Below are 23,907 nucleotides of genomic sequence, written 5' to 3' on the forward strand. Positions count from 1 at the left end.
CACAGACTGAAAGTAAAGGGATGAAAAAAATATTTCATAAAAATGGAAACAAAAAACAAAGAAACAAACAAAAAGCTGGGGGTGCAATACTTACACCAAACAAAATAGATTTAAAACAAAGGCTATATAACAAGAGACAAAGAAGAACCCTGTAATTTCACTTCTGGGTATTTGTCCAAAGAAACCCCACTACTTCAAAGACATATGGGTCTATATGTTCATTGCAGCATTATTTACAATAGCCAACTTATGAAAACAATCTGCACATCCATTAACGGATAGATGAATAAAGAAGAGGCAGTATTATATACAATGAAATATTACTCAACAATAAAAAAAGAATGAAATCTTGCCATCTGCAACAACAGGGATGGACCTAGAGAGCATTGTGCTGAGTGCAGTAAGACAAACAGAGAAAGACAAATGTCATATGATTTTACTTATATGTTGAATCTAGAGAACAGGGTAAATGAACAAACAAAACAGAAACAAGCTCATCAGCTTAACTCATATCCAGTTCCTGGACCTGCACTTATGCTACAAAATCAGGCAACAAATGGGTGCTAAAGTGTTCTTGGTTGGAGTAGCATATTTTCCTAGTAGGTAACATGTTTGCATTTTAATAGGGACTTTTTACAGACTTTTTAGAATCTCAGGGACTGCCTGGGATTCTCTTCAATCAGTGGTTCTCAGTCAGGGTAATTTTGCTCCCAGGAGACATTTAATAATGTCTGGGGACTTGGCTGTTGACACTGAAGGGTAAGAAAATGCTACCAGCATCTAGCAGTTAGAGACAAAGGATAACGCAAAACACCTTAACTGCATAGAACAGCCCCACAACAAAGAATTATCCAGGCCAGTTTGTCCACAGCTGCAAGACTAAGGATGCCTGCCTTACAGGAATGACTCAAACAGTGAAGATATAAGACCCTGGGTCAGGCAGGCAAAAGAAAATATTTAGAGGCAGTTGAGATTTATGGCATTTTTTATTTCACACTTATGTAGGCCCATTGTAACTCCTGGCAATAATGGCACAGCACAGAATTTGCCATTGTTGCTTTTTTTGTGGGGGGAAAAAAAAGTAGCCTTTGAATTACCTAAGCATACCCCGAGTTCCAACCCTCTGACTGAATGGAGGCGTCATCCCAGGCATTAACAATACCACAGTGCGGCTGCATCTAAATATGTTTTTCCTCAGAAACACAGTGACACAAACCCTTTTGTACCACCGCAGGTTCAGACACAGGACCAACACTAGCCTCGTGCTCAAGCCTATTATCAGGCTATTTTTCTAAGTTGCTATTTTCCTAAGCATGTGATTCAATTAACATTAAACCTGTCTGTGTTGCAAGGGATATTATTATGCAGTTCTATGCTACAAAGAGAAAAAGCATCATATTCCAATATCCTCAATAGATCTGGCCCTAAAACGGGAAAATGATGCATTTTGCAAACATATTCACACTAAAACTGTGGGCCGTGAGTCATTTCTTGACCCTGAGCTGATGATCCACATTTACTCTTCAAACCTGTGGCGAAAAACCTGACAGCACCATTTGATGTTTACATGAAAATGGACTTCAAAGACTGCACTGTGTGTTCCTGTTCATTGTATGGGCACAGATTTCCAGCAGAATGTGATTATACCTCTGATTACCTATGCCTATTGTCATGGCAGTTTCATCCAAAGCTTTTTTAGAATTTAATAATTGCCTTTTGTTGACGAGGATAATAACACGGGGGCCTGCAGCACACGTGAAACAACCGTGCACAATACCCGCAAGTAAGTGGCCGTGGTAATTGAAAAACAGACCAAATCTACTGGACTTTTGTAATGAAATAAACTATGAAAAGAGGAATAAAATATCATCAATGGCTGGATATGCATTGTTACTTTGAAGCTTTTCCCAGCTACCACCATCGCCAGATCAGAGTGGAAGCTAACCCCCACTACTTTAAATAATTATTGGATTTTTTTTCTCATTATTTATCATTCAGACTGTTCTGAACACCACCCCACTTGATGTTATAATTAGTTCTCTGATAAACCTTTGGCAAAATAAATGATTCCACTTTTATAGTAATAGAGATATGAAAATGGGGTGCCTAAGGCAGGGAAACAGTGTGGTCTCCATTTCATGTGCCAGGAAATGAAGCTGTGTTTCAACACTGATCATGGATTCAATAAATCATGTTTCTCCAATTTTCTTGGAATTTATGAAATTAATAGTATATACATACATAGAACATTATCACCAAACATGTTTACTATCATTTTAGATTTGGGTTCCTGTTAAGGATTCAGTTAATAAATATCCCATATGCTAACTTGAGAGAAGCACATACAAGCAAATAAACCTTCCTTCTGTGGCCATAATAAATAGATTTATTCTTTAGAGAATTATTTCTGGAGGGGAGATGAGGAAGAAAACCAACTCACCAGTTACCAATGTCACTGAATAAAATATTAACACTAGGAGAGGCTTTAGAAACAATATATTTTATCAACTCATTTTATAGATGAGAAACCTAAACCCCAGAGATATTAAGCAATTTTCTTAAGTTCACATACCTAGTTAGGGGCAGAAATTTGTTTCTAAATACTTAAGAGGGATAGGATAAGTTGAGCTTTTAGCAATTTGGTGTTAAAGAACCTTGAACAATTCAATAATGACAAAGATCACAAAGACAAAAAAGACAAACTCAAATTTATCAGTTATTTGGTCCCCAAATTAAGTGTTTTTTACTACTTAGAAGTCTTTTTGGATTGCAACTCCATTCGTCCTGCATGCCCCATTTTGATCACATCATTTTCCTATTTGAAAAATATCAATGGCTCTGTGTCACCTACAGATAATGAATTAGCTTCTTAACTTGGCTTTCAAGATCCCTCCCATCCAGCCCGGACATGTCCCTGCTCACTTGGCATCAGCTACTCCACCCACTAAAATCCTCCGCCAAATCCAAGATACACAAGATATATTTTGATGAGCATCTTTGCTATTCCAATAGCACCTACATGTAATGCTTGCCCCTCACCTCTCTGCCTCCTTGCCTATCTGAAGGACAGATGGCAATGAGTGCCCTTGTCCTGGCCCTCTCCCCTCTCCTGTCCAGAGAAGCCATCACTAGTTCTCCATAGCATTTTCCCCACAGAAACCAGACTTACCCCATTATGTGTCTCAACAAAGACTTCCAGGCTACCACGCTGCTTGAAGCCAATTTGTCATTCCTCGTCAGATCCTCCCTGGTCTGCCATGTCCATCTCAAGTTCCCCACCCTCTAATAAGTTTCTCTGAATACCCACGCCCATGAAACTCTCTCCATCCTCTGAATTCCTATTGTATGCAACTCATGTTAACCATTATTTGCTGCCTATCTTCTGGGTCAAGAGCTTCCTGAAAACAAATATCATCTAATTTCATTCTTGGTAACTACATGGTAATACGTACACAATAACTACTCATAAAAATTACACCATCAGCAATGTGTGATGCATGATGTATGTGGATTTGTGTATTCTGAATATTAAAATAATTGTCTGAGTTGGTTAATATTCAGGTAGAATACTGATTAGAAAAAATATTTAATGTTTATTTGCTATTAGATAAAAAAAGTTATCTTCTATTATTATATATGTGTAATGCAATGCGACCTGCGGGATCTCTGCTCCCACTCCCCACATAAGAACACAGGACATGGTGAGGCCAAAAAGGAACACCCACAGAGCCATAGGTAGGGGAGTCATACCACTATAGTCTCACTGGAGGCTGGATTCACACGATGTGCGACCTGCTGTCCTTTTTTCTGCCAACTGACTGACTCTCCTCGACTCCACTCCCCAGCGCAGCTGCGGCAGTTATATCAGTGGCCAATGGCTCAAGGGTTACAGCTGACGGCCAAGTGACCACAGCTGACAGCCATTTTCTACCTGAGCCAGCACCTTTCCACGTGAGGCCAAGAGCCTCGAAACTTCACTCCTGGTTCTGTCCCCATAATATGCATGATAGCTAGGTGTATTATTTTCTTTATCCTTATTGACTATGTGTATTGACCTACTCAAAGTAACCCAATCTCTTCCAATCTAAACTCAGTCTCTTAAACTCCCACCCAGCCCATGGCTCCTGCTCCTTCTTTTCTCCTTGTTGGCATCTGGGTTATGGAACAGCTTCCATGTCATCACCACAGGGCGACTTGGGGAAGAGGTGTCTGGTTCTATGCTGGCCTCTATTTTATCTGGCCGCCACTCAGTGATTTAACCAGATGTGGGCCACAGTATTTTTGTTCCTTGTACCTTTGCTAATGTCCTCAATCCTTACATAATCTTCATAAACCTCCTTCCAACCACACAGAGCCTGCCCCCTAGGGGGCATTGAAACCCTCAGCCATGCACACAGCATTCTGGGATTGAGAGAAAGGGCCAGAACACTCAGCTGCTTTCCAACACTGGTATTTGAGGGACTGGAATTTGAAGCCCTCTGGTCTACCTGCCTATACATATTTCCAATCATTACTACTCTTTCCATCCTTTTGTTTTTTTATTCCCTTTACCAGGAGAGATATTCAATTTCATCATCCAACCCACCTAGTGAAATTGTTATTTTTATATAATATTTTTAACTGACAGGACTGCTTTCTTATTCCCTGAATCTTCCTCTTTTTTTAAATTACATCTTGTTTCTGTTTCAGTGTTGAAGTATCATCCCTCTGAGAATATTAATTAATTACAGTTTAAGTTTTCTTCTGTTTATGGACTATAGCTTTTTCCTTAGAGTTTCTTTTTCATTTTTCATGTTTTGATCACTGTCATGCACAATAGAGGTATTCCTCAAATGACTCTGATTCTTGAATGTCCATATTTAAGAGAGAGAGATACTTAAAAACTAAATAAAAAGCTCAGTGTGGAGATAGGAGTGGAGATAAATTCAGGTGTTTAATATATGGAGACCAGGCTTTAAAATCCCCAAGCAGACAAAACCAATAAAGTCATGTAAGCAAAACTTAATCTACCTGATTTCAAGAACTGTGAGATAATAGAAAATATATATTGGTCTCTGCCCCCGGTTTCTGGCACTGAGCTCCTGAAAACCTTATAATATCCTATGTGACAAGTGCACTAAGAACAGCTTTTGTTCTGTTCAGGTGACTCTATTTATGTGATATAACCTGGGCTTGTGACTGGCATCTGAAGTGTGTTGGGGTTGGGGGTGGGGGCAGTCTTAGTAGGACTGTTAACAGTCTTAATAGGACTGAATCCTTAATGTGTAGAATTTAACATTGTCTAGTATTAGACAATGTCTAGTATTAGAATTTAACATTGTCTAGTATTAGACATTGTCTAGTATTAGAATTGAGTTGAATTGTAAGACAGCCAGCTGGTGCCGTGGAGGATTGTTTGGTGTGAGGAGAATCCTTCCATTTGGTGACCAGAAGTGTCAGTAGTGAAGTGTTCTCTGTGGAGGTAAAGGAAGCACACGTACACACACACACACACACAAAAGAAACACACAGTAGGGAAGAACTCAGTTTTTCCTTACATAGGAAGGAAAAAGCTGTAGATTTTTTTCTTTACATGAATGTAACCAAAACTTAGTTTTGTTTTTGTAAATGCCTCTGATAATCATAAACAAAACTTAAGCTGTCTTCCTAAAACTGTGTAAGATAATTACTTTTAACCAATCCCCTGCCGTCTGGAAATCACCATTGTTATGGTAATAACCAATCATTGTAAAGGTTAAACTTTCTTATTTTCTCTTTATATGCCGTCCTGTAATGTCCTGTCTCTAAGCAGCATACCAGTTCCAAGTTTGAAGTCTCCCTGTTCACAACACTTTGTTTCTATCTCAATAAAATATTCAGAAAAAATAAAACTCTCTGAATTTTCTTTTGACACTGGCACTATCCCAGGTGGTTAGGTAGCAATCACCATGACTGAGAGGTTTTTTTGTTCCTCCATCCTCCAAGTCAGAGTTCTTGTCCTTTGGTATCTAATATCTAGTCACAATCCCATTCCTCTACAAAAAAATAAAACAGAAACAGAAAAATCTTACCCACTCACTCACTGGAGAAACTCATCTCTTTTGAGTCCAATAGAATTTCCTTAATTCAAAAGTTAAGTTTTCAAAAATCTAAAGACCTTTTCTCTTTCAAGGATCTGACTCTTGAAAAGTTATAGTACTTTGGCTTTCCATATTTTATCTCTGCTATGGGTATTTAAAAGCTTTTGGAAACTCAGAATTAGAAAATACTATGTACTTTGTAAAGAGCTGAGTCCACCTTTTATCTGAGACAATGAATGCTACTTTAATGATGGATGGAAATCCATGAGACCATAAGAAAACATGCAGAAAAGGAGACCAGAATTAAAATTCCCAAATTGTATTCTACTAAAAATAAATGCCATTGTGATAGCATTGTATGGTGTCAGATGGTTGCTGGACTTATCATGATAATCACTTCTTTAGGTATGTAAATGTTGAAAAACTGTGGTGTACACCTGAAACTAATATAATATTGTATGCTGGCTATATTTTAATAAGAATCTTTTAAAAAATAGATAAATGCCATTAAGTTGTGTTGAGTATAAAGTTGGCTCCTGTGGAAGTCAGGAACTTAAGTGGTCAAGTAAGAATTCTAAGTAACAACCAAAAGAAACCAGAGTAGAAAGAACAGGGCTTCTGGGCTACGATAGAACAAAGTAGAAATCACTCTTTTGAACAAAAATATGTAAGTGGCTTTACATATCTGAGCACCTAGACATGCTTCCTTCTTTCTGTTAGCTAGACAGATTTACCCAGGGGCCCAGCAACCCACCAGACACAGGCAAATCTGCCAAGAAACTTTTGGCCCTGTCAAGTTCACAGTAGTCTTAGACCTTCTCTGTGATGGTTATCTCCCCAAAGAAACACTTGAGTTGGGATTCTCAATGTCACAAATGGAATGTGAAAACACAAAGACACAAATACACTTTTACACCAACTGAATAACAATGAAGATGGCTGAAATCTTCTTTCACCAAGGGCAGCATTTAGCTCCATGATGGGAAAGATTTAACCTAGAGCAGTGCACTTCAGTACAACAAATGCATGATGAACAACTGTGCTGGACACTCAAGATATGAAGATGAAGACAACTTCCTGTTTGCCTTCAAATATGCACACTCTGATGTACAGTGTCAGATGAATAATGGACTTATTGGGATTATCGCTTTGTGACGTATATGTCTAATCACTATATTGTTTTGTACAACTGAAACTAATGAAAAATAGTGTAGTAATAAAACAGTCTTCTTTTTAAAAAATTTTGGGATGGAATGAACTATTCTACTAAGAATAAAATTGAAAAAAAATTACTCAGGTTATCTTGCAGCCAGAGGGATGGATTGAAATCTTAGTTGTTTCACACAGGATATAGCGTTGGGGAGTTCAATTCACTTCACTGAGTCTGTTTTCTTATCTGTAAAATGGGATAATATGACTCCTTCACAGACTCATGAGGATTAAATAAATGTCCATGAAAGCACTTTATACAGCCCCTGTTACAAATGGATTCAATAACAGGCTAGTTCTGTTTTTCTTCTTCAATAGAAGATGACTTTTAATGAATAAAACACTATAAAGTCAAAATTAGTATTCACGTCACATCCAATTTTGTCCCTAGCATGTGTCCCCATTTGTGTTTCCATGTATTAGTTCCTCACAATACTAATTAGGTCACATCAAATGTGCCGTAATTGACCATGGTACTTGTGCAGGTTTACATTTTCACACACAAAAACTGAAAATAAATTAATAACCAGCAATTTTGACAATTATGGTCAATTATTTTGTCAACACAACATTTGACATACATACTTTCTGTTTCAAAATAAAAACTGTCTTTTAAAATGCAGATTAGCAACCAACTATAAAGTTCTCATAGTTTTCATATGAAAAGGGAACTACAGATGAAAAGCATATACACCACTGTGATATTATCTAAACTTTCATGCCTCATTTCCCCCCCTGAAAAAAATTCTATCAGTTCTCCATAAGGAATCAAGTATTTATTGTGTACTTTAACTGAAATTGTTTGTAATACATTTTCCTTTTAATAGAAACAAAATACAAATAAATGTATTAGGACAAGAATTAAGAGAAAAACACTTGGAACTAATATGACATTGAGACATTTAATTAATTATATAATCTAATAAGAAAAATATTAAAAATCCAATAGAAAAAAAATAAACATAAGACACAGAGAAATAATTAACTTAGGCAAATATATAGCTTGCTTAAAAACATATTAAACTACTTGATTTAGTCAAAGAATTATAGGTTAAAACTAGTAGATATTATTTCTGAACTATTAAATTAACTAATTTTATATTAATATTTTCAGGATGTGGTGAAATTGGCCGTCTCATACACTACTGCTGCAAGTAGAAGTCAGTACAACTCTTTGGAAATTGATTAAAAGTATTTAAAACCACTTCAAGAGTGTATATAACCTTTGGTATAGTGATTCCATTTCTGAGACTGTATCCTAACAAAATAACCCAAAATATAAAAAAGGCTATTTACATAAAAATGAGATTCCCACTATTTTTAAATAATATAAAACTAGAAAGAACCTAAATATTAATCAATAGGAGTATATTTATGTATATTACCATACAACTATTCTGTTGCATTACTAGTATTAATGCCTTATAAAGAATAGGAAGTAACCTAGAAAGATGATTACTCAGAAATGTTTGATAAAAAAGCAAAATACAAAAGTGTATATTTGCTTTCATTTCCATTAAACTCATAAAACATATAATACAGTGGAGAAATTACATTACACATACAGATAAAAGATTAGGTTATAGATTTGTATGTATAGTGATCTTAACTTATATTTCGTCCAAATATTATTTGAGCTTTTGTTTCCCAACTTTTCTACAGTGAATTGACATTATTTTGAAATCAATATATGATAAATTATTTTAAAACATAAATAGAAAAAAATTCGAAAGAAATATTCCCCCATATACCCGTGGTTATTTTAGGGTAATGGAATTAGATCTTTTAAATATAAATCAATGCATAGTGAAGATGCTGAATGTCAACAACAGATATAGGTCCCATTGAAGCCCAGAAGTCTTCTGAGAAAAGCCAAGGGCCCTTGCAGCTCTACCCTACCCAAGCCAGTGTGGACTGACTGCACACCCCATCCACTGGGACAGCCTGTCTCCCATGCTCAGAAGATTGGAAGCAAATGCCCCTTTCCATGGCCACCCACAGGCCCAGATGGAGACAAGTCTGGGTATGCCTTTGAGAGCTTTCAAACAAGTCAATAAGTATATTTGATATTAGAGACTATTCTGAAATATAATGGCAATAAAATATAAGAAAAGATTCATTAAGTAAAAGTAAAATAATCCAAAGAAAATCACCACATATAGTAGCTTTTTTACGATTGGTGTAAGTACACCCTCTTCTAACCTGTGACATTTAATGATGTTGAAAATAAGCTCAGTTAGTAAATCTCTACAATAACTAATATTTGGTAATAAAAAATGAAATGAAAATGACAAACAGATGCTTCTATGACCATTTCACTGATGTCCATCACATATTTCAATAGAGAACAGTAGCAACAACCAAACTTTGCCATGAGTTATTACCAGGCCTTAGGAATAGACTCAATATTCTTATTACAGGTATTTTAAAAAGCATGAGTTTAGCACCATGTAACTGACACCATGCATCTGTGCTAGAATTGTCATTAGTGCTACCATACAGCTATGACAAAATACTGTTAGAGAACATTTGGCTCAATCCTGTGGAAACTCTACTTGCATGGTTGTTTATATGTGCCAGGATCTCCAATTGCATTATTTCATTTCATCTTCAAAAACCTCTGTATGCATGATACCTGTTTTGTAAGAAAGGAAAGTAAGGCTTAGATAGGGCAGGTTAATTAGAATTCAGCTTATGAGTGTGGAGCCAGGATTTGAATTCAATTCAAGATATCTAGCACCAGAGCTCTCACTTTCAGTCAAAATGATATAATACTTTTATTTTTGGCCCCAAAATACCCTTTAATGAGGATCCAGACATGGAGAATATTAAAGCCTGGCCTTAGCACTCATTGAAAGATGGGTTGATAAAAATTAAAATCTTTATTCCCTGATACAGATGAATACACATAATCTAGTCATATTGGACAACATACTATTTCCCAAAAATGTGTCTGTTCCCAATGTTTCCTCCATATCAAACACCTTTACTCTTCTCAACAACATCTAACTAAACCCTGATCATCCTTCAGAGTCATTCTCAAATATTTTCTCTTCATTAACCTCATCATAGTACTCTATTTGTACCATTTGACAGGCCATTTTTTGTGTATCATTTGTCATATTCTGCCTTGCATTTTAGTTATGTTTGTCTTATTTACTCTATATTATTATTTTATATTATTACAGCAAGAGCTATGGCTGCTTCATCTTTGTATCCTCAGAGCACCTGACATCTGCTGTCCCTCCTTCATTGACAAGCAGGATCCATGGTCCCACCAAAAAAATCTTAAAGGCAAGATGCAAAAGGATCAAATATTTCCAAATAAATTAACTCTATCAAAGAGGAAAACTTCAGCATATTTACGGGAATACAAAAATGTCCAGCATAACAAGATAAAAACTACAATACAGATATTGTATTCAATTAAAAGTTGCCAGATTTGGATAAATGAAGAGAATAATCAATTAATTGAAGCCAACACAGAACTGGCAGATATTAGAATTAGCAGACAAGGATGTTAAATCAGATATCATAACTCTATCCCGTACAGGGCCAGCTTCATGAACTGAGACCTGTGAATCACACAGAACCCCATGTTTAGAGAAATCCCACCCTTGTTTTAATGCTCTCTTGTCACCATCTTGAAATTTTTAATTATTTTGAATAAGGACTCTAGCATTTTCATTTTACACTGGGCCCCACAAATTATGTAGCTTATCCTGATTCTATATGTTCAAAAATATTTTGAGATATGGAAGATATTTTCAAAGTTGCAAATTGAATTTCTAGAGGTAAAAAACTATGAGTGAGATGAGAAATACATTGGATGGCAATAAAGATAGATTAGCCATTGTAGAAGAAAAGATTAGAGAAGTTGAAGACACAAAAAAATTGAAAATGAAACACTGATAGAAAAGAGAATATTTTTAAATGAACAGAACATCAGTGAGCTGTGGGACATCACAATAAAACTAACACTGAGTCAGAAAATTGAAAGGCATAAAAATTATTTGAAGAACTAATGGTATAAATTTTTGTAATTTAATGAAAACAATAAGCCCATAGGTCCAAGAAGGTCAAAAAAGTCCAAGCATAAGAAACATAAGGAAAACTCCACCAAGCCACACTGTAATCAAATTTCTCAAAACCAGTAATAAAGAAAAAAATCAGATAAAAGCAATCAGAGAAAAAAAAAGACACATTACAAATGGAGAAGTAAGGATAAGAATGACAGTAGATTTCTCATCAGAAACAATATGGCAGGAAGATAGTGGAACAACATCTTCAAAGTATTGAAGGAGAAAAACTGTTAATTTAGAATTCTATATCCAGTGGAAATACTGTTCAAAAAACAAGGTAAAAAAAAAAAAAAAGACTTTTTGAGACATTCTAAAACTGAAAGAATTTGCAACGAACCCACATACAAGCACTATTACAATAAGTCCTTCAAGAAAGAAAATGACACCAGATAGAAATATGGATTTATACAAAATAATGAAGAGTAGCAGAAACAGCAATACAATGAATAAATATATAAGATATTTTTCTTATTTTTCAAATCTCCTTAAAAGATACTTGACTATACAAGAACAAAAAGCAATGCAGTGTAAGGCATATAAGATTTGTAGAAGTGAAATGTATGACAACAATAGTGCAAAGATTTGGAAAGGAGAAATGGAGGTACACTATGGAAAGGTTCTTATACTATATGTGAAGTGGCATAATATCACTTGAATGTAGACTATGATAAGTAAAAGATGTATGCTATAAACTCTAAAGCAACCTAAAATAACAAAACAAGGAACAATAGCTAATAAGCCAAGAAGGAATTAAATTGAATCATAAGAAATATTCATTTAATCCAAAAGAAGGCAATGAAAAAGGAAAAAGGGAATACATGGGCAAATAGAAAACAAACACCGAAAGATAGATTAATCTAACCATATCAATAATTACATTAAATGTAAATAGTCTAAACCCCAATTAAAAGTAAAGATTGTCAAATTACATAAAAACATAAGGCCCAACTATGTGCTGCCTACAAGAAATAAACTTCAAACACAAAGACACAAATAGGTTAAAAGTAAAAGCATGGAAAATGTGTATCATGATAACGCTAATCAAAATAATGCTAGTTTGGCTATTTTAATATTATACACAATAAATTGCAGGACAAAGCATAATACTAAAAATAAAAAGGGTTATTTCATATAATAAAGCAGTCAATTGGTCAAAAGATATAAAAATTCTGAACATTTATACATCTAACAACAATTTCAAAGTACATGAAGCAAAAACTGATAAAAAGAAGAAATAGACAATAGAGATTTCATAACCTCTTTCTCAATAATTAAAAGAAGAAGTAGACAGAAAAATAAGTAAGGGTATATAGAAAATTAGAAAAATACTATCAAACAACTTGACTTAATTAACATTCATAAAACACTCTACCCAACAATAGCAGAATACACATTCTTTTCAAGTGTACTCAGAACTTTTACCAAGATAAACTATATTCAGGGTCATAATACAAGTGTTATAAAATATAAAAGGATTCTAATCAAATAAAGTATGTTCTCTAACAATGGAATTAAATTACAAATCTATAACAAGAAAATGTCTTTTAAAAAATCTCCAAACATTTGGAAACTAAATAATACACTTCTAAAGAACCCATGGGTCAAAGAACTCAAAAGGGAAATTAGAAACTATTTTAAATGATATACATATCACAAACGAAAACACACATATCAAAATTTGTGGGTGCTTCTAACACAGTACTTTGAAGGAAAATTTAAAGCAATAATTACCCACATTAGAAAAGAAGAAAGGTCTCATATTTTACCTTAAAACACTAGAAGAACAAATTAAAAATCCAAATTAAGTGACAAGGAAATAATAAAAATCGAAACAGAAATCAAGGAAACATAAAACAAAGAGAGAAATGTCAAAGAAGCTAAAAACTTCTTTTGAGAATATATTAATTTTTTTAAATAATTTCATAAGTCTCTAGCCAGACTGATAACAAAAAGAGAAAAGACTGCTAACAAAAAGGAATGAGAGAGCTGAAATCACTGCTAATTCTATGTATATTATAAGGTTAATAAGGAAATATTATGAACAACTTTGTGTCAATAATTTACAACATGAATGAAATGAACACATTCCTTGAAAGACATAAACTACAAAATCTTACTCAAAGAAATAGAACATACTAGCCGCCCCCTCCCTACCCTCCCAGAGCTCCCCCCGCCCCCACCTGCCCGGTGCTAGAAGCAGAATAGTAGCAGTGTCAGATCAAAAGAACAGAATATTTGCTGTTCTGAGAACTGTGGACCGCAGACACAGATTCGAAACCCAACTAGTTCTGGCAAAGGGGAGGGAGCTGTGGAAGCAGGACCGGCTGTGGTGGTGGTCGCCACCATTGCTCTGGGCCACCTCTCACAACTCACCCCGCCACTGGCCCCACCTATCTGGGCAGATCCCTGCAGGAGTAAACAGAACTGCTGAAACATACAGGCTCTGAATCTGGTACAGGAAGAGCTTTGGAACTTCAAAAGCTCTCCGCATCCCCACACAGACACTGCGCCCTGTGACCCAGGCAAACTATTAACAGAGGAGAAGCCCATCTCCCAGGGAATCTCCCCATTGTGTGAGAAGCTGGAATAGTGCAGAGAAAACATAGCACTACCATGTGTGAGAGAGAAATAAAAAGGCTGCAGTCAGAGAGGAAATAAAACATTCTACCAACAAGTACTGGAAAACAAAAGAAAGACCTCTTCCTATCAACCTGTTGAAGAAGCCACTCCTGTAGATGTCTAGGAAGAGAAATAATAAATCAGTAATTGCCATGAATAACCAAGGCAACAACACAGCTCAGAAAAAAAGTGAAAAGTCTCCAGAAAAGGAACTTAAAGATATGGAAATATGTGACTTAAATGACAGAGAATTCAAGATTGCAGTTGAAAAAACTCAACAAGATGCAAGAAAACACAGAAAGGCAGTTTAATGGACTCAGAAACACAATCAAAGAACAACATGAGCATTTTACGAAAGAGATTGAAATTTTAAAAAAAGAACCAAAGAGAATTTCTGGAGATTAAGAACTCAATAGAAGAAATTAAGAATGAAATAACCAGCTTAGGTAGTAGAATTGACCAGATGGAGGAAAGAATCAGTGACATCAAAGATAGAAACCTGGAAATTACACAGATGGAAGAAGAAAGAGACTTGAGACTTAAAAGAAATAAAAGAACTCTACAAGAACTTTCTGACTCCATCAGAAAGAGCAATATAAAAATAATGGGCATACCAGAAGGAGAAGAAAGAGAGAAGGGAACAGAGAATATATTCAAACAAATTGTTGATGAGAACTTCCCAAACTTGTGGACAGAACTGGATCCTCGAATCCAAGAAGCAAATAGAACACCTAATTACCTCAATCCCAACAGGCCTTCTCCAAATCACATTGTATTGAAGCTGTCTAAAACCACGGGCAAAGAAAGAATCCTCAAGGCAGCCAGGGAAAAGAAGACGGTCACCTACAAAGGAAAGCCCATTAGATTATCATCAGATTTTTCAGCAGAAACTCTACAAGCCAGGAGGGAGTGGAACCAAATATTCAAACTATTGAAAGAGAGAAATTATGAGCCAAGAGTAATATATCCAGCAAAGATATCCTTTAGATATGAAGGAGGAATAAAGACCTTTCCAGACATACAGAAGCTGAGGGAATTTTCTAATACACGACCTGCACTATGAGAAATACTAAAGGAGACTATTTGACTACCATCAACAGGGACAATTTGTGGCAACCAAAACATAAAAAGGGGGAGAGAAAAGGCCTGAACAGGAATATGGGAATGGAGAAAGTAAGCGTGCTGAAGAAAATGGAATACTCTAAATATCAAACTTTCTTTTACATAATCTTAAGGGTAACCACTCATAAAAAATCCAGAACTGAAATATATACTGTAATAAAAGAAGAAACAGAGGGAAACATCATAGAATACTACCACACAGAAATAATAGACAGTGGCCAAGACATGGAAACAACCGAAATGTCCTTCGATAGATGAATGGATAAAGAAGTTGTGGTATATATACACTATGGAATACTATTCGGCGGTAAGAAAAGATGATATAGGAACATTTGTGACAATATGGATGGCTCTTGAGAGTATAATGCTAAGTGAAATAAGTCAGACAGAAAAAGCAGAGAACCCTATGATTTCACTGATATGTGGTATATAAACCAAAAACAACAAAAGAACAAGACAAACAAATGAGAAACAAAAACTCATAGACACAGACAATAGTTTAGTGGTTACCAGAGGGTAAGGAGGATGGGGGGAGGGAGATGAGGGTAAGGGGGATCAAATATATGGGGATGGAAGGAGAACTGACTCTGGGTGGTGAACACACAATGGAATTTATAGATGATGTAATACAGAATTGTACACCTGAAATCTATGTAATTTCACTAACAATTGTCACCCCAATAAACTAAAAAAGAAAAGCTGGAGTGAAAAAGAAATAGAACATGAGTAGGAATAAAGGAGTAAGGATCTCTGAAAACCCTCTTCTCTGAAAAAAAGAAGAACACTGGCATAAATCAACATTTCAGAGCTCTAGAAGTTAACCAAAGGCTTGTAGCAATCTACAAAGAATTTATTCAAGAGTAATGAATGAATATCAGCAGGAACAGTGAACTTTGTGGCATTTGAATTTGTTCTAGTTCTCTCTACCTCTCCCAAGTTTTGCAGTAGCCTTGAAAACAATCAAGTGGGGTTCATTCCAGGGGCTCAAGAACGGGGCAGCATATGCAAATCGATCAATGTGATACACCACACAAACAAAATAAATGAAAAAAATTATATGATTATATCAATAGATGCAGAAAAAGTATTTGACAAGATACAGCATCTATATATTGTTAAAATACTTAATAAAATGGATATGGAAGAAAAGTACTTCAACATAATAAAGGCAAACATATGACAAACCCTCAATTAACATCATACTTTATGGTGAAAAACTGAAAGCTTTTCCTCTAAAATCAGGAACAAGAGAAGGAGGCCCCCTCTCACCACTGTTATTCAACATAGTATTGGAAGTCCTAGCCAGAGCAATCAGGCAAGAGAAGAAATAAAAGGCATCTAAATTCGGACTGAAGAAGTCAAATTGTCACTTTTTTCAGCAACATGATTCTTTATACAGAAAACCCTAAACTCCACTATTGTAAAAAACTATTAGAAACAATAAACACATACACTAAAGTTGCAGGATACAAAGTCAGTATACAAAAATCCATTGCATTTCTATATACTAACAATGAAATTTCTGAAAAAGAAAAAATAATTCTTTTTGCAATCGCAACAAAAAGAATAAAATACCTAGAAATAAACTTAACAAAAGATGTGAAGGACCTATACACTGAAAACTACAAAACATTATTAAAATAAATTGAAAAATATACAAAGAAATGGAAAGTTATTCTGCATTCATGAATTGGAAAAATCAACATAGTTAAAATGACCATATTACCCAAAGCAATATACAGATTTAATGCAATCCCCATCAAAATCCTACTGACATTTTTTAAAGAAATAGAACAAACAAATGAAAAAAAATAAAAAACAATCAGTTTTCTATGGAATCACAGGCTCAAATAGCCAAAGCAATTTTGAGGGGGGAAAAACCAGAAGTATCACACTACCTGACTTCAAATTATACTACAAAGTGACAATATCAAGACAGCATGATGTTGGCAGAAAAAACAGACACACAGACCAGTGCAACAGAATCAAGAACCCAGAAATAAACTCATATACGAGGTCTGACAATTACGTTCGTGAACTCATCCTACAAAAAGTGCTGAATACCTCATTGCTAAATATCACAACGGTCACCTTTGAAGTACTCCCCTTGGGAAGCTATGCACCCATGCCAGCACCTAGTCCACGCTTCAAAGCAATTTTGGAACTCTTTTTCTGGAATGGCCATCAGAGCTGTCCTCGTATAACCATTGATGTCCTGAATGTCATCAAAATGTCTTCCTTTCAATATTTCCTTTATCTTCAAATAAAGAAAGAAGTCATTGGGGGCCAGATCAGGTGAGTACGGAGGAGTTCCAACACAGTTATTGTTTACTGGCTGAAAACTCCCTCACAGACAGTGCTGTGTGAGCTGGTGCATTATTGTGAAGCAAGAGCCATGAATTGTTGGCAAAACATTCAGGTGGTCTAACTTTTTCATGTAGCCTTTTCAGCACTTCCAAATAATAAACTTGGTTAATTGTTTATCCAGTTGGTACAAATTCATAATGAATAATCCTTCTGATATCAAAAAAAGGTTAGCAACATCATTGCATCAAGTTCACAATCTTAATTGTCACACCTATATGTTTTATATTATATTATATTATATTATATTAGTCAAAATTTATCCACTTGTACAGTTAATATGGGCAGTTAATTTTATGCCAATTATGCCTCAATAAAGCTATAATACATATTTAGCTAGTGTTTGAGGGAACACTGTGCACTTAGGTTAAGATTCATCTTATTTTAGCACATATAAATCCATATTTCAAACAGCCTTTTTTAAAATTATACATTTTGATAGATTTCATTATCATAAAAATCTTATTGAGTTTATTATCATAATTTTTACATCATAATGAAGCTGGCACAGCTCTCTAAGTATGAGTAGAAGTGTCATTTCCCCCACTTGGGTTGTGGTCTGCACCACGTATATTTATTCAGGAACCTAGGATAAAGGGGCAGCAGTTAACTACCCTTAGGAAACCTTTCTCATCACAATAGCAGAGACACAAGAGACCATTTAAGTGTCACATCTGCTAACATCTCATTGGCCAAAGCAAATCATGCTGAGCCCAAAGTCAAGAGATGGAGAAATACACTTCTCCCATGGCAGTGGGGCAAAGGGAACGGACCTTTTTTAATGCTTGTAGTAGACATTTTTTAATGCTTGTAGTAGTAATCTCTTTATCATAAATTTTATGCCCTCCTCATATACAAAATACATTCTCCCACATCCAAGACCCCCAAAGTTTCATTCAAATCATGACATCAGACTTCCAAAACAAGATTTACATGATTGACTTAGGTCCAGTTGCAGTGTCTCTTGCTCTAGAGACCTATGAATTATAAGATATGTTTTCTTTTCCTTATACCCACATACGTAAAGGAGCAACACAACTACATAAATGCTCTCCTTTTACACAGGAGGAATACAAAGCACATAGCAAACACTACACAATAGAAATCCAACTCAGCAAATGCTCTTAGCAGGTGCACTTATCTTGAAGATTGTCCATATTTCTTGATTAGGCTCTGTTCTGACACTGGGAGTGACTCCTTAGTCCATTGTTTTCCCCGGATCTTGATTCTGAACTTTGGAAAGTCTGTCTTTTTCCATAGTCTCCTTGGCAACTTCTGAGGAGGTGACTGGAGAATATGTCATTTCTGGCAGGTGAACATCCTCCTCATAGAATGTTAGGGATTCATCTCTAACAATCTTAGTCTCTTTAGTCCAGAGACATTGACATAACTTTTTCAATAAAATTCTCTCAAACGCTGTGTGGGTTTTCTATGTATTTGGTTCCAGTCAGCTCCATGTACCACAAGCTACACCCACACTCCTTTTCAAGACAAGTCCTTCTCTCTCTACACTTAATTACTGGTGCTTTGGGTACATTAGGCTAACGTGGACCCATGCACTTACACTTTTTAGAAGACTTTTTGTCTTGATGAACGTTTCTACTAGAACAGTGCTTCTCAAAATATCTGTTATAAAGGACCAGAGTTGTTTTTCATTAATTCATTGTAGACTGATACTTTTATAAAATACAATAAAAATATCACAGCAATGTCAAATTTCTATAAGACTCTCCTATACTATATCTTCTTAGTTGTCTAATCCCTGCCTACCTTCACAACCTTACCTCTACTCTCTCCTTCTAGCTCACTTTTTTCCAACCAGAGTAGCCTTCTGTTCTGCTCTTTAAACACACCAAGTCACTTCTGCTTCAAAGGTTTTGTACTAACTGCCCCTTAAACTGAAACATTCTTCTTCCAATCTTTGCCTAACTAGTGCCTTCTTGAAACTCATTTCAATTTAAATATCATTTCAGAGACCCTTTTTAACTCAAATTAAAATAACCCCCAGTCACAGTCTACCATATCATTCTGATAAATTTTATTTAAAGTACCTATCATTAGCAAATATTTATGTTTCTTTACAGCATTTGTTATATCTCTCTCCCTCACTGTCTCTTCCCCCTAAGATCTGTAAAAGGCAAAATCATGTCTATCATATATACTGCTATATCCAAAAGCTATGTCAGTGATGAAAGTCCTCTTGACTAAATAAGTGAATAGTGAACAAATGGGCAATTTAAAATGTGAAGAAAGAGTCTGGGCTAGATCAATATAGATATAAATGGATGGATAGATGGATGGAGAGAGAGAGAAGCATGTATTTCGTCATCAGCACATATAGGTGCTAACTGAAGTGGTGAGTATGAGTGAGAGCTCTCAATAAAAGAGTCTAAATTGAGAATAAATATTAGGATAAAACTCTAGGAAATATAAACATTTATTCCCAGAGGCAGGGAGAAGAAAAGAAGCCAGTGAAAGAACTTGGGAAAAAAATAATCAGACTGTTTAAAAAAAAAAATGAATGATTGTGTTCCAGAAACCTGAGAGTTTTAAGAATTAAGAGGTAATCAAAACTGTCAAACACTGTGGAACAGTGAAACAGGTTAGAGCATGAGCAGAGACCATCAGACCCGGCAAGCAGATGGATACTAAAAAACTTTGGTAGGTGGTGGGACAAAAGTCAAACACATGGTCCAGGGAAGGAATGGAGGTGAAGGAGTAGGAAGCAAAGCTACTCTTGAAAGATATTTAGGTGGTTGGAGGTAGATACTGGTCCAGTCAGAAAGCAGTGAAAATGTTTGAGAGTCTGCCTGGTAGTCTGGATGGGTGGGGCAGGTAGGTCTTTGGCAAATGTGAAGGAGAAAAATAATCCAAGAATTAGCCAAAGCAGCGTTCTAGTTATTAGGGGCAAGGAAACATTAAAAGAAAAAAAATAGATTTTATATTGTTTTCAGTTCTTTGTCTTACATGATTTTATTATTGTTATTTGTTTTCTCCTATAAGACTTGCAGGGCAAAAAGCAACCATGACTTCACAGTGGCAGGCAATCACGAACTTTTGGTAAGCTCATGCACAATCAATTGACAAATAGGAAGTATCTTAATTAGTCACTCCTTTGATTCTATTGTGCTGTTGCAAGGGTCAAAAGAGATAATGAGTATGAAAGTACACTGCCAGCTATAAAAGAAATACAAGTTGAAGGTGTTATTTAGGCTCTACTTGGTTCAATGATTAGCTCAGAGAATTAGAAGCCTCTGTGGTCCAGGACTATCTTTCTTGAGTAGTCTCTCAGCCTCCAGAGGCCTAGCATATAAAGCAAGCAGAAAAAGCAGTGCATTTCTTGCTGTCAGTGCCCTCAGAATAAGTCATGGTTTCTGAACCAGATTGCAGTGCCTCCCAGGCCTGTATTCTTCACTGCCTCTGTTAAGATTTGGAGACAGATTTGCCTTATGGGCCAACAGTTAGAGTAAGGCAATCAGAAAAAAAAGACGTCAAAGAAAATTCATCTGTTAGTTAATTCCATTCATTCATCTGAGCACCCGTTATAGGTGAGGTCCTGATCTAGGCAAATTTGTGTGATGGAAAGAATGTAAAACTCGGTCAGGCCAGACAGACCTGAGTGCAAATGACTTGAACCGTTGACCAGCTGTACAACCTTCAACGAATCACTTCACCACTCTGTTTCTCTGTTTCTTTAGCTATAAAATGGGGATAACAGTATCTGTCATGCAGGATTGTTCTCAGAATTAAATGAGGTGATGCATACAAGCCCCCAGCACAACGTCAACTCAAAGCAGGTGCTCAGTGCATTCATTGCTTTACTGGGTAATGTGGGAAATAAGAGCAGGAAACAGCATGATAAAGTCTACGTACATAAATGAAATAAGATGTGATGGGGCCCTAACGGAAATAAAGATCGAGCGCTGTGTACATTCACAGGAAGGCAAGATTACCTCACACCCGTGGTCATGATGTAAGTGCCATTCAAGACAGGCACTGAAATGCGAAAATGGACTTGAAAAATGAAAACAGCTTCCTCATGAAGGGAATTCAAACTTTTACATGAATGTGTCCTCAAGACCATCATGCTAGAAGGCAGATATGGGAAAATGGGTGCAAAGTGAGAAAATTAGGGAAGTGAAACGTGATGTAGGTCCTTTCATAATATCTCTGAAAGAATGGGACCCACACGTCGTGACAAAATTATAAAAATAAATGCAATTTTAGCCTTATATTTAACAGTTCCTTTTTGCATGTATTAGTGGAAGTAGAAATAGAATTTTTTAAAGTATAATGAAATCATTATACTTGATTATTTGAACCAAAGTCAGAATAAGAACTACCGTGAATGCTAACATGTTTTTCAAATTCTATGTGGAATTGGATGCATCATGCTCCAATGGAATTCTGAAATGAGGTCAACTTCTGGTAGGTCCCACGACTAACTCTATTAAAGTCACTGTTCTGTGATTGGCTCCATATGCATCACCCTTCTGCTGGATAATTTTGTGCTCAGTCTAAAGATGTTATGAAAAACAGGAAAATTTTGGTACATTGCCAAAGGCCACACAGTATTACTAAAAAATCAAGATGACAAATGCATAATTGGTCCAAAATCTGAGAACAAACTATCACTTCACTTGAATTTATCATAAAATCATTTCAGTTCTCCCAATGAAATTCACTTAGCAAAAAAAATTCGTCATTGCAATGTATGAGCCTTGATTGTATCTTGGATCAGGAAAAACTTAAAACAGCTATAAAAGATATTTTAGAGTTAATTGGGGAAATTGATATGAAATAGATTGTGTTATAGAATTACTGTTCGTTTTTTAAGTATGATACTGGTTTTGAAGTTATTCAGGAGAATTTCCTTATTCTGAAAAGATGCAAGCGTCATGATGTCTGCAACTAACTTTAAATGGTTCAGGAAAAAATTGTGTGTGTGTGTGTGTGTGTGTGTGTGTGTGTGCATGTATATGTGAGAGAGACAAAGAAATAAAGACAAGCAGAGAGATAGTGTACTCAAGTGTGGCAAAATATTTATAATTGTTTAATTTAGGTGAATATAGGTTTACATTCTACTATTCTTTCAACTATTCTTTACATTTAAAATATTTCAAAATAAAAACTTAGAAAAATATAAATATTCTATCCTTTATTAAACCTAATTTTTACTCAAATACAATGGCAAGGATTACAAAAAAAAATCTCCTGCTTAAATGACAAATAGAAGGTATTCATTTCTGGATAAGTACTATATACACCTGGCGAAAAAAATCTAAAGTTGAAAATTATGTACCCTTTGTCTTTTCAAAGCCACACTGAGCACACATTCATAGATGAAATTTGATCATGAATCCCAAGTTTGTACCATGGGCACAATTTTTCGTACTGATAATAGTTTTAATTTTGCTATGAAACCACCATATACTAAAGTATAATACAAAAGTTAATCCACCAGAGATCAATTTTTCTAAATATTATCCACATATAGATGTTCTTCAATAAAGAGCGTAAAAATTAGGATTAGATCAAAACATGAAACAAAGGAGTCTATACAACAAATGTGCCGGAGAGAGGAAAGAGATGAAGTATATGTTCGAGACTGTACACCTTGTTGTGCCACAGCGTAGTGACAGCGACACAGCAGTAAGCAGCCTGTGTGCAGACATGGATCCATCAGGTCAGGTAAGTACTCCTGAAAGTGTGTATTCCTTTTCTGCACAATAATCAACGCTGTTGGTAAATGTACGTGCTGATGGATTTACTTTGGATATACTGTTTTACCCATAAAATTGTATTTCAATTTTATCTAAGTTTATCTAAGAATGCAAGGATCAAATTTCTAAATTCTTTTTATTACAGAAAATGAATTTCAATTAAGGGAGTAAATGTACATAAGCATAAAATTGTCTCTGGGGACGAGGATATAAGGGTCAGGAAAGAGTAATGTTTTATGACAGTATTCCAAAATTCTCTACATTCACTTTGAAATGTATAAATGTAAAAATCTGCACGGTATGTAAAGATTGTATAGGGTGTCAGATGGGCACTTGTCTTCTTAGGGAGACCACAGCAGTGTACACCTGAAGCTCAAGCTGAACAATACTGAATGTCAACTATAATTTATATATACATATATATATGTGTGTGTGTGTGTGTGTGTGTGTGTGTGTGTGTATACACATATATATTTCATAGGATGTGGAGTACAGCACAGGGAATAGAGTCAATAGAATTGTAACAGCTATATTCTATGTCAGAAGGATAGTAGATTGGGAGAGGTGGGGTTATCACTTTGTGAGGGATGTAAAGGTCTAACTATTACATTGCTTTCTACACCTGAAACTAATAAAAAAAGTCTGTACAGTAGTCTCAAATAAATTATCAGACTAATGTGCAATGAATGTTAATTTTGTTTAAATATCTAAATATATAATGAGTAAATC

This window comes from Rhinolophus hipposideros (assembly GCF_964194185.1).
Source record: "Rhinolophus hipposideros genome assembly, chromosome: 3".
Lineage (NCBI taxonomy): Eukaryota > Metazoa > Chordata > Mammalia > Chiroptera > Rhinolophidae > Rhinolophus > Rhinolophus hipposideros.